Here is a 12,522-nt window from a genome sequence, read left to right as displayed (position 1 = left end):
CATCAGACAACAACTTGTCACAAACTTTTATCAAATGAAAAATATCAAAACTATTTCATCAGCACTTTAGTTGCTGTTGAGGGTCTTGAGTTTGGCACGATTGGCAGTTGTTGCGCCCTTTCCACCAATACAATGTGCTGACTTAACTTTGGAGGCAGTCACCAAGAGTGAACGCTCTGTCGAAGTAGTTCCAAAAATGAGTGAGTTCACCCATTTACTGCGGTTTCTGCTTCATTCATCAGTTCAGTTTCTACAAGCAAAAGACCATGGCATGACAACAACAGCACGGCACAAAGCAAAATTTGCCAGCTTTTTGTTAAGCGTAATCTCAACATAGATTTCAACCATAAAAGACAGTTTCACTGATGTTTGCAGGGAAAGTCTGTGAACTTCACAAGCAACTTCAGCAATTGATTTAAACATATTAGGGTGGTTACAGAGAGACGGAAGGAGCAGGCTTGTACCACATGTGTTGTACAGCACATTTTACAGCACAGACACTACATAAGGTAAAAGGTGATAAAAAGTTAAGCACATGTGTCCGTATTTATATTGGTGAAGTTGGGCTATGTTGATCTTGCCTGAGTTTCTAACTTGCAATTATGTCTTGGCTGATCGTTCCCTTTAACTTAACTTTAACTAGGATGTTGTTTTTTTCAATTCCAAGTGCAGATGAACGCAGCATAACTATATTTGGTCTCACTGGTGCAAAACGTACACTCATGCCAGTGGTCTTCGTCTTTTCTGTGAGTTCACAATCACTTTTTAATTGGTACCTGGTGGTGTTTGATTGGGAATTGTTGTCATGACTTTTTTGAGGTTGGATTTGTGTGTTGCCGTTGTAACGGTGGGAACGCATCACACCTGGAGTTGGACTGAATCACTGCCACTCAGCAGGTTTGCGTCCTTTGAATTAGCTGAGGTGCTGATGTCGGCCAGACAGCACTTAGTCTTGAAATTCACACAGTTTAACTGATTAAGTTCAGTTTGCAAGGAAACATTAGTTATTTGTAAAGTGCAGTACATTACTTTTCATCCAGAATGATATGATCTAAAATCAATTGAAAATTGAATATAAAGCAGTGCTGTTTTCTCTAAAGATGATAAAATCTGTGTATTTGCTATGAAGCCAGGGCAATGTTGAAAGACAGAGCTTAGAAAATATACTAAAGGTCACGTTTATGTTTAGTGATTGGTTTAAATCTCAGCCTGCAATTGTGTGAAACCCAGACTTCAACTTTATTTAATTTTTCAGGCTTAAGCTGATGGAGGCATGTTGTCGGTGGTTGGAGTTTAAAGTTTTATTCTGGAGAGAGGAAATTACATTTTTGTCTCAACTGGGTTTGCAAAAGTAACATAACATTTTTTCCACGCGAGCAGAAAATGGCGTATCTGACACTGAAGAATGAAAAATGCTTATTCAAAAGAGGATGGCCAAAACCTTGGGTCACATTTGCCTTTTCATGTTCGTTTCAGGTTTGAGATTTATATGCTGACAAATATAGACTGATATATCCAAGAGCACAGAAATAACTGAGTAATAAATGAGTTGCTCATATAAGTGGTATTTCCCTATTAAGTCAGAAAATGAGTGCTTTGAAAACTGGAGGAGGACAAGCTCTGGAGTGGAGGGTTTTAGTCACAGAGCTTGACATTTTTTCATGAGTCTGACATTAACCAGACCTGGGTCGCACTCAGATTTTAGTCAGTCAAACAAAGAAACTGATGAGTCGCTTTTTCTTATGTGCTTGTTTTCCCAAAATATCCAAAAGACATGTAGCATCTTATGCTTTTGTCATGAGGGTCCAGATTCCATTTATGACCAAAAAACATGTACACTGTGCTGAAGTTTTTATTTGCGGTCAGTATTTTCCTCATGCGCTGCAGCCGCTGAGTCGTTACAGTATCTTCAATCAAACCGTTTTATCCCCCAAACCTTCAACAGTTGTCCTTCTCCAGACCTCAAATAGAAGGCTGAGGTTGTCACACAACGTAATCTGTGTTATAGTCACAGAAAGGCTCACTTGTCTCTTAATGTAAAGCTGTTCATTAACTGGCTAATGGCAATCAGTGCTGTATTATATTCATTGGAAAGAGAGTATTTAGAAATATAGTAATTGCTGAAAAAAAAATCCCAATGTAATCTCAAATGACAACACAGTAAATCACTATATAACTGAATAATTACACTTCACTGTGAAAACAAACTTTTTATTCTTTCTTGAAGATAGAATCTTTTTTCAGCTGTCATGTATCTGTGTGATGTAAAGATTATGTTATAAATTACATTAAGTACATTATGTGACGTAAGCTTGACTTTATTCGGCAGAGTAAATGTTGGCGATACACATTTCTGCTAGATATGGATATTTTGAAACCTTACATTTCTTTACATTGCAACTTGAAGTTTCTTTTGGTTCAATTTTCAATGTTATCTCATGACAACACTGTGCGAATGCTTTGATTAGGTTTGGGCATGTCCAGTCAAAATATCATTTTTTGTCTCTACAAACATGGCCTGAAACAGCCCAATCGCCAGGATATAATTTTAGCAGTTAAAGTTTCTGCAAACCACAGATACCTCTAAGGTTGACATTTGTGCCAGATGTGGCATATCACGTTCATATCATATGCTCAGCTGACTTTCACGGCGGGGGAACTTGGCGACGTTAGTTCAAACATCAAAGCTGATGAAGAGGCGACTGTAGCCCAATTCTGTGGGGTCATTTCCGTCTGATCTGTGGTGACAAAAAAGAGAGTTTTTTTAAGGAAACGTGAGAATATTTTTAACCCTTTTTTTTGTGGCAACCAGAAGGTTTTTTGAAACAAAACCATAATCTTTTGTTTTCTAACCCTAGCAAAATGTGTTTTTGTGTACAAACCTAAGCAGAGCAAAAGCACAGTGATGAGAGAGCAATAGGAAATTGAACCTAAACAAGCGTAAATTTTCAACATTAAGAAACGTTAAGTTTAAACATATCTGTGGTTTTGAAGAAACGAACTGGATACGTACAAGTATTCTGGCAACGTGTTGTTGGAAATTGTCCTGAGGTCTCCTTAAAAATATCCAGTGGTTTGACATTTACAAATTTTGCACCAAGATCACTGGCTGACAGACTTCTCACCTGTGACTCCGCCGTTTCCTCTACCTCCTTATATAAAAGTGAAGTCATTAATATGTGATATGACACATTATGTCGAACTTTTTATATGGTACGTGGTCTAGGACACATACAAATAAAAGAAAAAATCAGTGGTTTGCAGTAATGTTAAGTGTCACCAATTTATCCTGGTGACTGGACTGTTAATAGGGACATCTCTGAGGAAAAACAGGAAGACATTTTTGTCTATAACTTCAGGTTTGTTATGATCATTGATTGGGTATTGTTGACTGCCTCCTTTTTGGCTAAATGTTTGTCAGTGTGTTGTGTGAGTGTGTGTTAGGGCGAGTCTTTTGGAGTTTCTGGAGGTCTTGATCCCTTGGTGTTGAGAACTGGTACTCTCCCTCTCAGCATTTGAATGGGAAGGAGAAGGTGTGATTGTGTGTGTGTGTGTGTGTGTGTGTGTGTGTGTGTGTGTGTGTGTGTGTGGTGGGGAGGAGGGGGGTGTATCGTCACCACCACTCCTGGTCGTGACTCACAGCGCACAATGCTTTTCGCTCCTCTCCTCAGCCCCTTATTTATTTTTAGCTGAGCAACGTTTTATACGCCCGAACTGTAGGCCTGCACACAAGATGACACACGCACACACACACGCACGCACACACACGTGATGCACAACATACTTCCGTTTATCCACACACTCTTATTTTTTTTAATGCTGTTTTTGTCTTTTAGTCTTGCAGGTCAATCAGACCTTTCATTATTTCATACACGCCAAAGTTCACATTTCTTAGATGTCACAGTGTGTGTGTGTGTGTGTGTGCGTGTGTGTGTTCCTTCACCGTCTTTGTGCTGTCTGCAGATGAATGAGCCTGATGATGTCAAAGCCGCTACAGTGGACGTTCTTGTTGGCTCGAAAGACTCTTCTTTCAACGATTTCAGCATGTGAACTTTAGCAGGAGTTTGGTTACTTTGGATGATATTTGCTGATGAATGCATTGTATTTCTGTAGTATTGCTTAGAATTATATATTAAGTTGTTGTGGCCCATCATGAGCATAGCTATGATGGCCGGAGTTGTAACTTAAGACTCAAAGTGCTTTGCTCAGTTTGAAAGAGAACAAATCAGAATAATTTATGTGAATAAGTACATGACTTGAGAAGAGAAAAAACTACAAGATCGAAGATACGACACACATTTGAAGACTAACTTTTTCAGATTACAGTCACGTAGAAGACATCTTGATGTGTCGGATAAAACCAGACTAAATTTCTTCTTTCGTCACAATCTGGTTCATATTAAAATACAGACATTAAAATGCTGTTGAAAAGACTAATATATAAAAAGGTGTCAGCCATATTTAGGACTTTTGACCTACAGATCACCACATTAGTACTTACTGGGCTGTAATATGTGATCATACTGTTTGTCATAAAGTAGCATAAAAACAGGTGACTTTCAGATTTGCAGTGATTTCAGTCGTTCAAATCAAGCGTGTTTGATTTGAGCCTCAAAAGGGCTCTGAGGAGCTTCTGTGCTGTGAAGCTGGTCTTTAGTTAGTTAATGTTGATGGACTTCAGACATGTGACTCAAGTCGTTTGGTCCAAGTCTCAAGCAAGTCCCAAGTCATTTTTCCTTGGGCTCAAGTCAAATTCTAAGGTAAGGCAAGTCAAGTCCCAAGTCAAGTCTGGCTGTCAGAATTCTTTGATGAGCAGGTCTCACATTCAGCAGTGCTCTGTTTTCCTTCACATGTGAAATGCTTGAATCCGGAAGTGATGACTCTGGGCACAGAAGTGGTCGACAAGTGATCACACTGTGCGTGTCTCGAGAGTGTGAGTGTTGAAAAAACGTCATAGTGTAGCGATGACAACGCTGTTCCCAACATGCACTCCCTTGCTGGGAGAGACAGTTATAATGTAAACACTGACATGTACTTTTAATTTGATATCTAAGTAATTTCTTTTCTGCCAAGTCAAGTTGCAAGTCATCCAAACAATGACACGAGCTGCCTCGAGTCCAAGTCACAATGACTCGAGTCCACATCTCTAGCAAACCCCATTTCTACACTTACGTCTCCAAGTTTCTGTCTCACTTGTGATTCCCTCCTCTGTCTCTCTCCCTCCCCTCCGCTCTCATCTGTCTCTCCCCTCACTCCGTCTTTATCCTCCTCTCTCATTCACTCCGTCTCTCTAAGGAGCCCGAGGTGAGGATTGACGGTGGGGAAATCCTGACTGACTGACTGAAACCTGGCTGATGAGTTTTCCTCTTCCACTTCTTCCTCTTCCTTTACCATCTCTTTCACCAGCGCCTCCTCTTCTCTCCCCATTCACATTGTTCACCTACTTCCTCTTCTCTCCCTTCTCTTTGTCCTCTCCAACCAGTGCATCTGCTTCATGCTGTAGGATTAAGGTACATCCACACTCACCCTGCGGAGGGCTTCTCTTGCATGTGACGTGGGTGATTAAATGTGACACGCACAGTCTAACCTCCATGTTTGTTTTCGAATCAATATATATATATATATATATATATATATATATATATATATATATATATATATATATATATATATATTTGTATTGTATTGTATTGTATTGTATTGTATTGTATAATATATATTTGTATTGTATTTTGTTTTGTATTGTATAATATATATTTGTATTGTATTTTGTTTCATAGAACTAAAACCTAAAATGTGTCACAGTTTCGTAAACTTGAAACCTTTTTTTGTTCATGATGTGGAAATTACTTGTGTTGTAGTCGTCATGTTTTTTCCTCTCCAGTGCTTTCTGGGCTGGTTTTCAGCTAACAAGAAGCAGTCTTTATTTTTTAAAATTTATATATCTTTAAATGTGGATGGATGTGAATGGATGGATGGATGGATGGATGGATGGATGGATATAGCTTTAGGTTCAGTTGTCTGTTTTATAGTGTGTCAACGCTGTGCTTATTGTCTGTTTGGGTTTAGGCACACAACCACAAGGTGAGGATTAGGGAAAAATTATGTCCCTAAATTACCTGTTTCAATTACAACAATGACGACAGGAGATGTTTCGGCCTCCTGTCAAAACTAGCTGTGTTTTATTTCTCAGCTGACATGGCTGGAAGTTTAAATTGTCCTGAAGTGTCCTTAAAAATATCCAGTGGTATCAGGTAACAAATGTTGAAACCAAGCTTCAGATTGCGCTCAGTGGCCTGTTAGTCCACCACCATGTGATGTGACACATTTTGATGAAATCTCAACATGTAATGGTACATTTGACATATATAACAGAAATGTTAACTATCAACATTTTATGACTGATCTACCAGTTTTGAAGCCAATAGAATAAAAAGTTGCAAGCATGAGCCAGCTCAGTGTGAGGCAGTGAGTGCACATTTTCAATTTTATAGTTTAAGAAAGTGTACAGTATCTGCAAAACAAGATCATACTTCAATCTCACAAAAGTTACAAAATGATTCTCACATGATTATTTTGTCTTTTACGTAGGACTCGGTCCATGCTGTCCCACAGTACTGAAGCGACAACAACACCTGGTGGTCTGTGGCCCAGAGTGTGATCTTACCACTGCAGGTATGACAGTGGAGCTACATGTTGTGGCTGTGGGAAAATGCCCCTGCAGTAAATTGTGTTTTAATTGTACACTTTTAAGAATAATCACTCTTTTGCTTATCACAGAAGCATAGGAGGCTCCCATAAAAAACAACATGTTTGCAAGCCTTGTTAGATGATCTGTGTCTTCTAAAAAAGCACGTTGTTTTCAGTCGGTTTTGCCAACTAGCATCACAGTACCCATGAGCGTCATTAGTAGTTGCTGTGGAGACGAAGCCAGAAGAAGGCATGAATGAGAGTTGTAACATATTCAAAAAAATCTAAAATTGATCAAGACAGAGGACGATTCAAACTACTGAATCTATAGTATTTGGCTATTTCTAGGCTCAGCCTCTGAACTGATCAGCCATTAGTGGCGTAGACAGAAGAGTTTTTAATCTTACTGATTTGTTTTCTTACTGTAGGAGATCTCATCCAGTGTTTCTTGACTTGTACCTTTGATTTTCTTTCCAACTTTCTATTCTGTGCTGTGACAACACTGTGCTTAAGGTCTTGTTGGATTCAGGCACAACAACCACATGGTTAGGAAGACTATATTGGCTACAAATACCTGTTTGGTCACCACAAACACAGCTGGAAATTGTCCTGAGGTCTCCTGAAAACATCCAGTGGCGGTCGCTTTTCACCTGTAACTTCTCCCCCAGATGTGAAATTGAGGTTATAAACACTCAGTGTGAACGTAATATGGTAACTCATGTCAATATGGTAGGTTTGACAAGTGAACCTACCCGTTGTTTACTGAAACATCAACTGCAAACATTTTCTCCTGATGGCTGGGCTGCTTTTTATTAAATATTGTATATAACTGTATATATATATATATATATATATATATATATATATATATATATATATATATATATATATATATATATATATATATATATATATATATAGCTACTATATATATAATATATAATGAAAAATTGACTTAGTTAACAGCATCAGTTGCTTTTCACCGTGAACTGGCTGCCAATTGGTCAATCAGCCTAGTTTAATAAGATGGAATTAGTCATTTGTCTGAATGTCAAAAATAACCTATGTGGCATCTACACACGTAGGTACTTCAGCTGCCTTGTGAGTTATTACTCAGATCTGTCAGAATCAAAAGAGCAAGTAATTGTTTTTTCATGTTATAGTCAGCAACAGGCAGTGTGTGAAGGAAACCACAATCATGATACCTTAATCTAATCAAACCTTGATTAAATAGTTGGACATTTTACGAAATATGCTAACAGGCTTTTCTGCCAGAAATGAAGAGGAGAAGATCCCTCACATGCTCATATCTGTTAAATATAGGGTTCTAAGCTGACAGCCAGTTAGCTTCACTTAGCATAAAGACTGGAACCAGAAGGAAACAGCTGGCTTGAATTTGTTAGCCTGGATCAAGTTGACAAAATCTTCCCACCAGCGCCCTTAAAGCTAAAGAGTTTTGATTAGTGAGCTTTAGATTTCTTTCAGGAGGATTTTGCCACCTTTGGACGTAGCCAGACTAGCCGTTTCCTCGCGTTTAGTCTTGTCTCTGTGCTAAGCTATGCTAAATGACTTCTGATTAAAGCTCCATATTCAGAGGGCATTTAACTTGTAACAAACCCAACTGGCAAATTTAAAAATCAATCAGCTGTCTTTAATAGAACCACTGACTTCCAACATGGTTGAAAGCCCTTTTTGTTTGCTGGCTTTGAGTTAAATGTAGTTAAAGCAGAGTCTTCCAAGAAATCCCCAAAACACATAAACATGTCCCAGGGTTTTTTTTTTCTTTTTTTTTTCTTTGTTTCGGTTGCCATAACAGCAAGCACAGCTGTTTGAGTTGCCTCATTGTCATCACCTTCGGTGGTGGAGCCTTTTACCAAGAGCATACCTGCTAAAGTAAGGTTGTGAAATAGAGAGATACTTTCAGGGTGAAATAAACATCACAAACAGCAACACTGAGAGAGTTTGTGAGGAGCCGTCAGTGCCAGGTAGACCCTTCAAAGAGAACAAGAGGGGTGAAAAGTCTGCCAAGTGGAAGCTCGAGAATGAACACGTGAGGCGGGACCAAGCGTCCAAAAAGGGGACGTTTTTGCTCCAAGTCGAGTGGAAATGTGGAAGCGCATTTCTTCTTCTTCTTCGCACCTGTTTTATCCATTTTTAGCTGCAAACTGAGCGGAGTGGAGAGTTTGAGCCGCCGCAGGGACGAGTGACGCACATGAAGGCAGGGCGTTTTGCGCATGCTCACCTCTGTCGCCGCGTTGGGTTGCCAGGTACCACGACACACATTTGACTTCACTATGTAACTGGATGATTAACAGGAGCACAGCGGGTGAAAGGGATAAGAATAGCAGTTGTTGGCAGGTAGTTGCTGCTGAGACTCCTCCTCCAAGTAACATTTAGATGAATAATGTTGCCTGTAGTTTATTTTTTTCATAGTTATGTTTTCAGAGAAACAAATAAAGTCTACACGTGCAATTATCTGTCATTCCAATCCAGAATTGGTCTTATTTCACAAACAAGTTTCAGGAACAACGGTGCAGTACACAACGGTACATGTATTTTTAAGCGCCGTTACGCACAGTTTGATAGAGTTACATGATGTTAAGGGAGTTTTTTCCTGCAATAATCTGACAAATCTGAGTTAGAAATGATGCTGTGAGAAATGTTTACAGCAAAAATACAAGTAAATTCACTGGCAGGCCAACAACAACTACAGATTTTATAATCTATTACTCAAACTTCAAATATTTTCTAAGTAATCTTAACTCTTAGAATCAACTTATCAGACCATTAAGTGTGTCGCAGCAGTTTTAAATACAGACTCAGATACAGGAGTTGATTCTTAATTTTGTCGATAAGTGGATATTTGACAGTAAGCATGAAAATGGATTCATCTATTATTTTGCTGAGCTCTGCACCAAACTATGAAGTGGTGTGTCATGGTGGGGACACATTTCTGGACGGAAGTGTGGTGCAGAGTGTGTATTGTGTGTGTGTGTGTGTGTGTGTGTGTGAGTGTGCTACTGGAGGCCAAAATGCCACGTCAGTTTGGATCGGAGGTTACTGTTTCTCTGCCAGGATGTCCTGTAGCAGACTCCACCCTCCTGGTTATGCCACCTTGCCTCCATACTTTAACCCCAGATGTACAGTGTGAACAACTTTTAATCTGTTATTTACCCTCCACTAACACACGCGCACGTGCGCGTGCATACACACGCACAGAATTTGGGTGTGTGAGTCAAAAGAAAGCAGCCGGCTCGTCTAATAGGTGGTGGTAGAAAATTATTCAGGAAAGTGGAAAGGAAGTGAAGGTTTCGAAAAGGTGTAACACTGTGGCCCCTGACGTAGGAAAACACACACACACTCACACATGCACTCATGCGCACACACACACACACACACACAGGAGCACAGATAAATATGAACACACTTAGATAAAAAGACACACAAACAGAGATGAAGACAGACAAGGCAGGGCACGTCTGGACGTCATCAGTGCTGTGGGAGCTGCCTCTGTGGCTCCGCCGACGTAAGTGAATCAAGCATCACAGCGGACAGTCCATTTGATTTACACACACATACACACCCACACCATACACACAAACACACACAAATATAAATAGATGATATTTCACAACCCTTCCTTTCTTTCCGTAACTGCGTGCGCAAACACACATACATGTCTGATGGTTAAATGTACTTCCTGGGATATTTGTCTGATTTGTCTTTGGTGAAATCATCCACACACAGACTCACCTGATCACACACGCACGCACACACAAGTACGTTGTGGGACTAATTATAGTTTCCTCTATTTGCGGATGTTACTTCAAGTTCAGGAACTTCTGAGCTGTCAATGGGAAAAAACAACTTAATTTAATCATTTAAAATCTTTAATTTATCACCTTAAATGATTTCAATTAAAGATCAATTTTGTATTTATTTTTTCAATTTTGCAGATTTTCTTAACAATGCGAGCCTTTCATGAACAAGTGGAAAGTGATCTGTTCCTCCCTTTGTCTTTACAGTTAACGAAGCTGTGTGTCACACACACGTAAACACATAAACAAAGGAACATATGTACACACACACACACACAGACACATTCTCACACACACTTGCATATGTCAGGAATACACAATTTCACAAGTAAATTCTCACTCGTATGCTGACGCACTTGTGGTGACACTGACTCACTCTCACACTTCCTGTTCTCCTTGATCTCTCTTCACTGTCTGTCACACACACACACACATACACACACACGCACACGCACGCACGCACGCACGCACGCACACACACACACACACACACACACACACACACACACACACACACACACACACACACACACACACACACACACTACGGCTGTTAATAAACCTGCTCAATCTTGTTAAAACTTTCCCAAACATGTTTTCGTCATTTATTTGCCTTTCATCACTCACACACAAATAAATGAAGTTTATCTACATGAACACACACACACAAATTAAATGTTTTGAATTTCAAAATACAAACAACACAAAATGTCATCACTTATTAATCACAAGTCCGAGCAAACAAACAGAAGTTACGCTACCAGGATTTAAGAATCATTTGATCATCTTCTTCAAATTTGCAATTTACATTTCTGGATCTAAATAAACTCACCTTTTCTTTTTTTTTTTTTACTGAGATTTCTATTTTCATGAGAGCACTTCAGTACTTCTCTTTAACATTTTCAGACATTTATGTTAAGGTCTTTTAAATTGCTGCCTCCTGTAACGTGATAAACATTTTTTCATGATATACAAGAAGAAATAATTCAGTTTTTATGCAAATTTTAGAGGCAGCTTTGCACGTGTTTTAAGTAAAACACAAAGAAGGAGTTACATTGCAGTGCAGATGTGAGCACACTGAAAATGTGAAACTGTAATTTGATAAAGACACTGAAAACCATGATGTCTGTTTCCCCTCAGTAATACCTCTTAAAGATGAGCATTTAAAATCAAATGAAACAAATGCAAATATATGATTTTTTTTTGTCAAGCATTGTAAGTACATTTCATTTAGAGGGAATCAAAACACAGAAATTAAACTCATATTGAAATAACACAACAACACAGACACGATGGAAATCCACAAATGCTTGAAAGTTGTGCTGACTGTTTTTTATTCCCTATAATTACTGTATGTATGTATTAAACTCATCTGGAGCATAAACACTCTGATAAGCCTCTTACGATGACACATGTAGAATCAGCTACATCAGGCTTTTTATCCAAAGGTCAGAAAATCATTTACCTTAAGGAAAAACAATCACAGCATATATCAGATTAAAGCCTCCTTTTATCAAACACTTTGAATCATACAGGTTAATGGTTGATGGAGTCTTCTTCTCATTAATGTTTGGCTTGTAACTTGTCATGAATGTTGCTTATTGTCACTGAGCAATTTCAATGACCGACACACAGAAACATCCCGGTGGTTTCACTGTTTCCTTCTGATTTAAATTTAAAGAGCTCAACAGCTTTTCTCTCTTTTCAGTAGGCGGAAACCTCTCTGAGTGCCAACGCCTAATTCAACTTCCTATAGAGACGTTTCATCCTAAACAGCCGCCTGCTGACAATGTCAGAAAAGCACAACCAAAAAATAAGAAAACACAGGGCTTATTAAAGGGTCACTATGTAGTTTTGGTGAAGAAATTAAAACTCAGAATTTTGATATTTACAATATTTATGAGGCAATAATACAAACAGAGAGTATTTTTTTTCTTCAATAGCTGAGTAAACAGCTGTTTTTAGAGGAAAATAAAGTTCCCAGAAGCTAGAAACATGGTAGGGTCCGCCACAA

Source organism: Acanthopagrus latus, chromosome 8 (assembly GCF_904848185.1).
Source record: "Acanthopagrus latus isolate v.2019 chromosome 8, fAcaLat1.1, whole genome shotgun sequence".
In the NCBI taxonomy this organism is placed as follows: Eukaryota; Metazoa; Chordata; class Actinopteri; order Spariformes; family Sparidae; genus Acanthopagrus; species Acanthopagrus latus.
Note: the sequence above shows the minus strand (reverse complement) of the source record.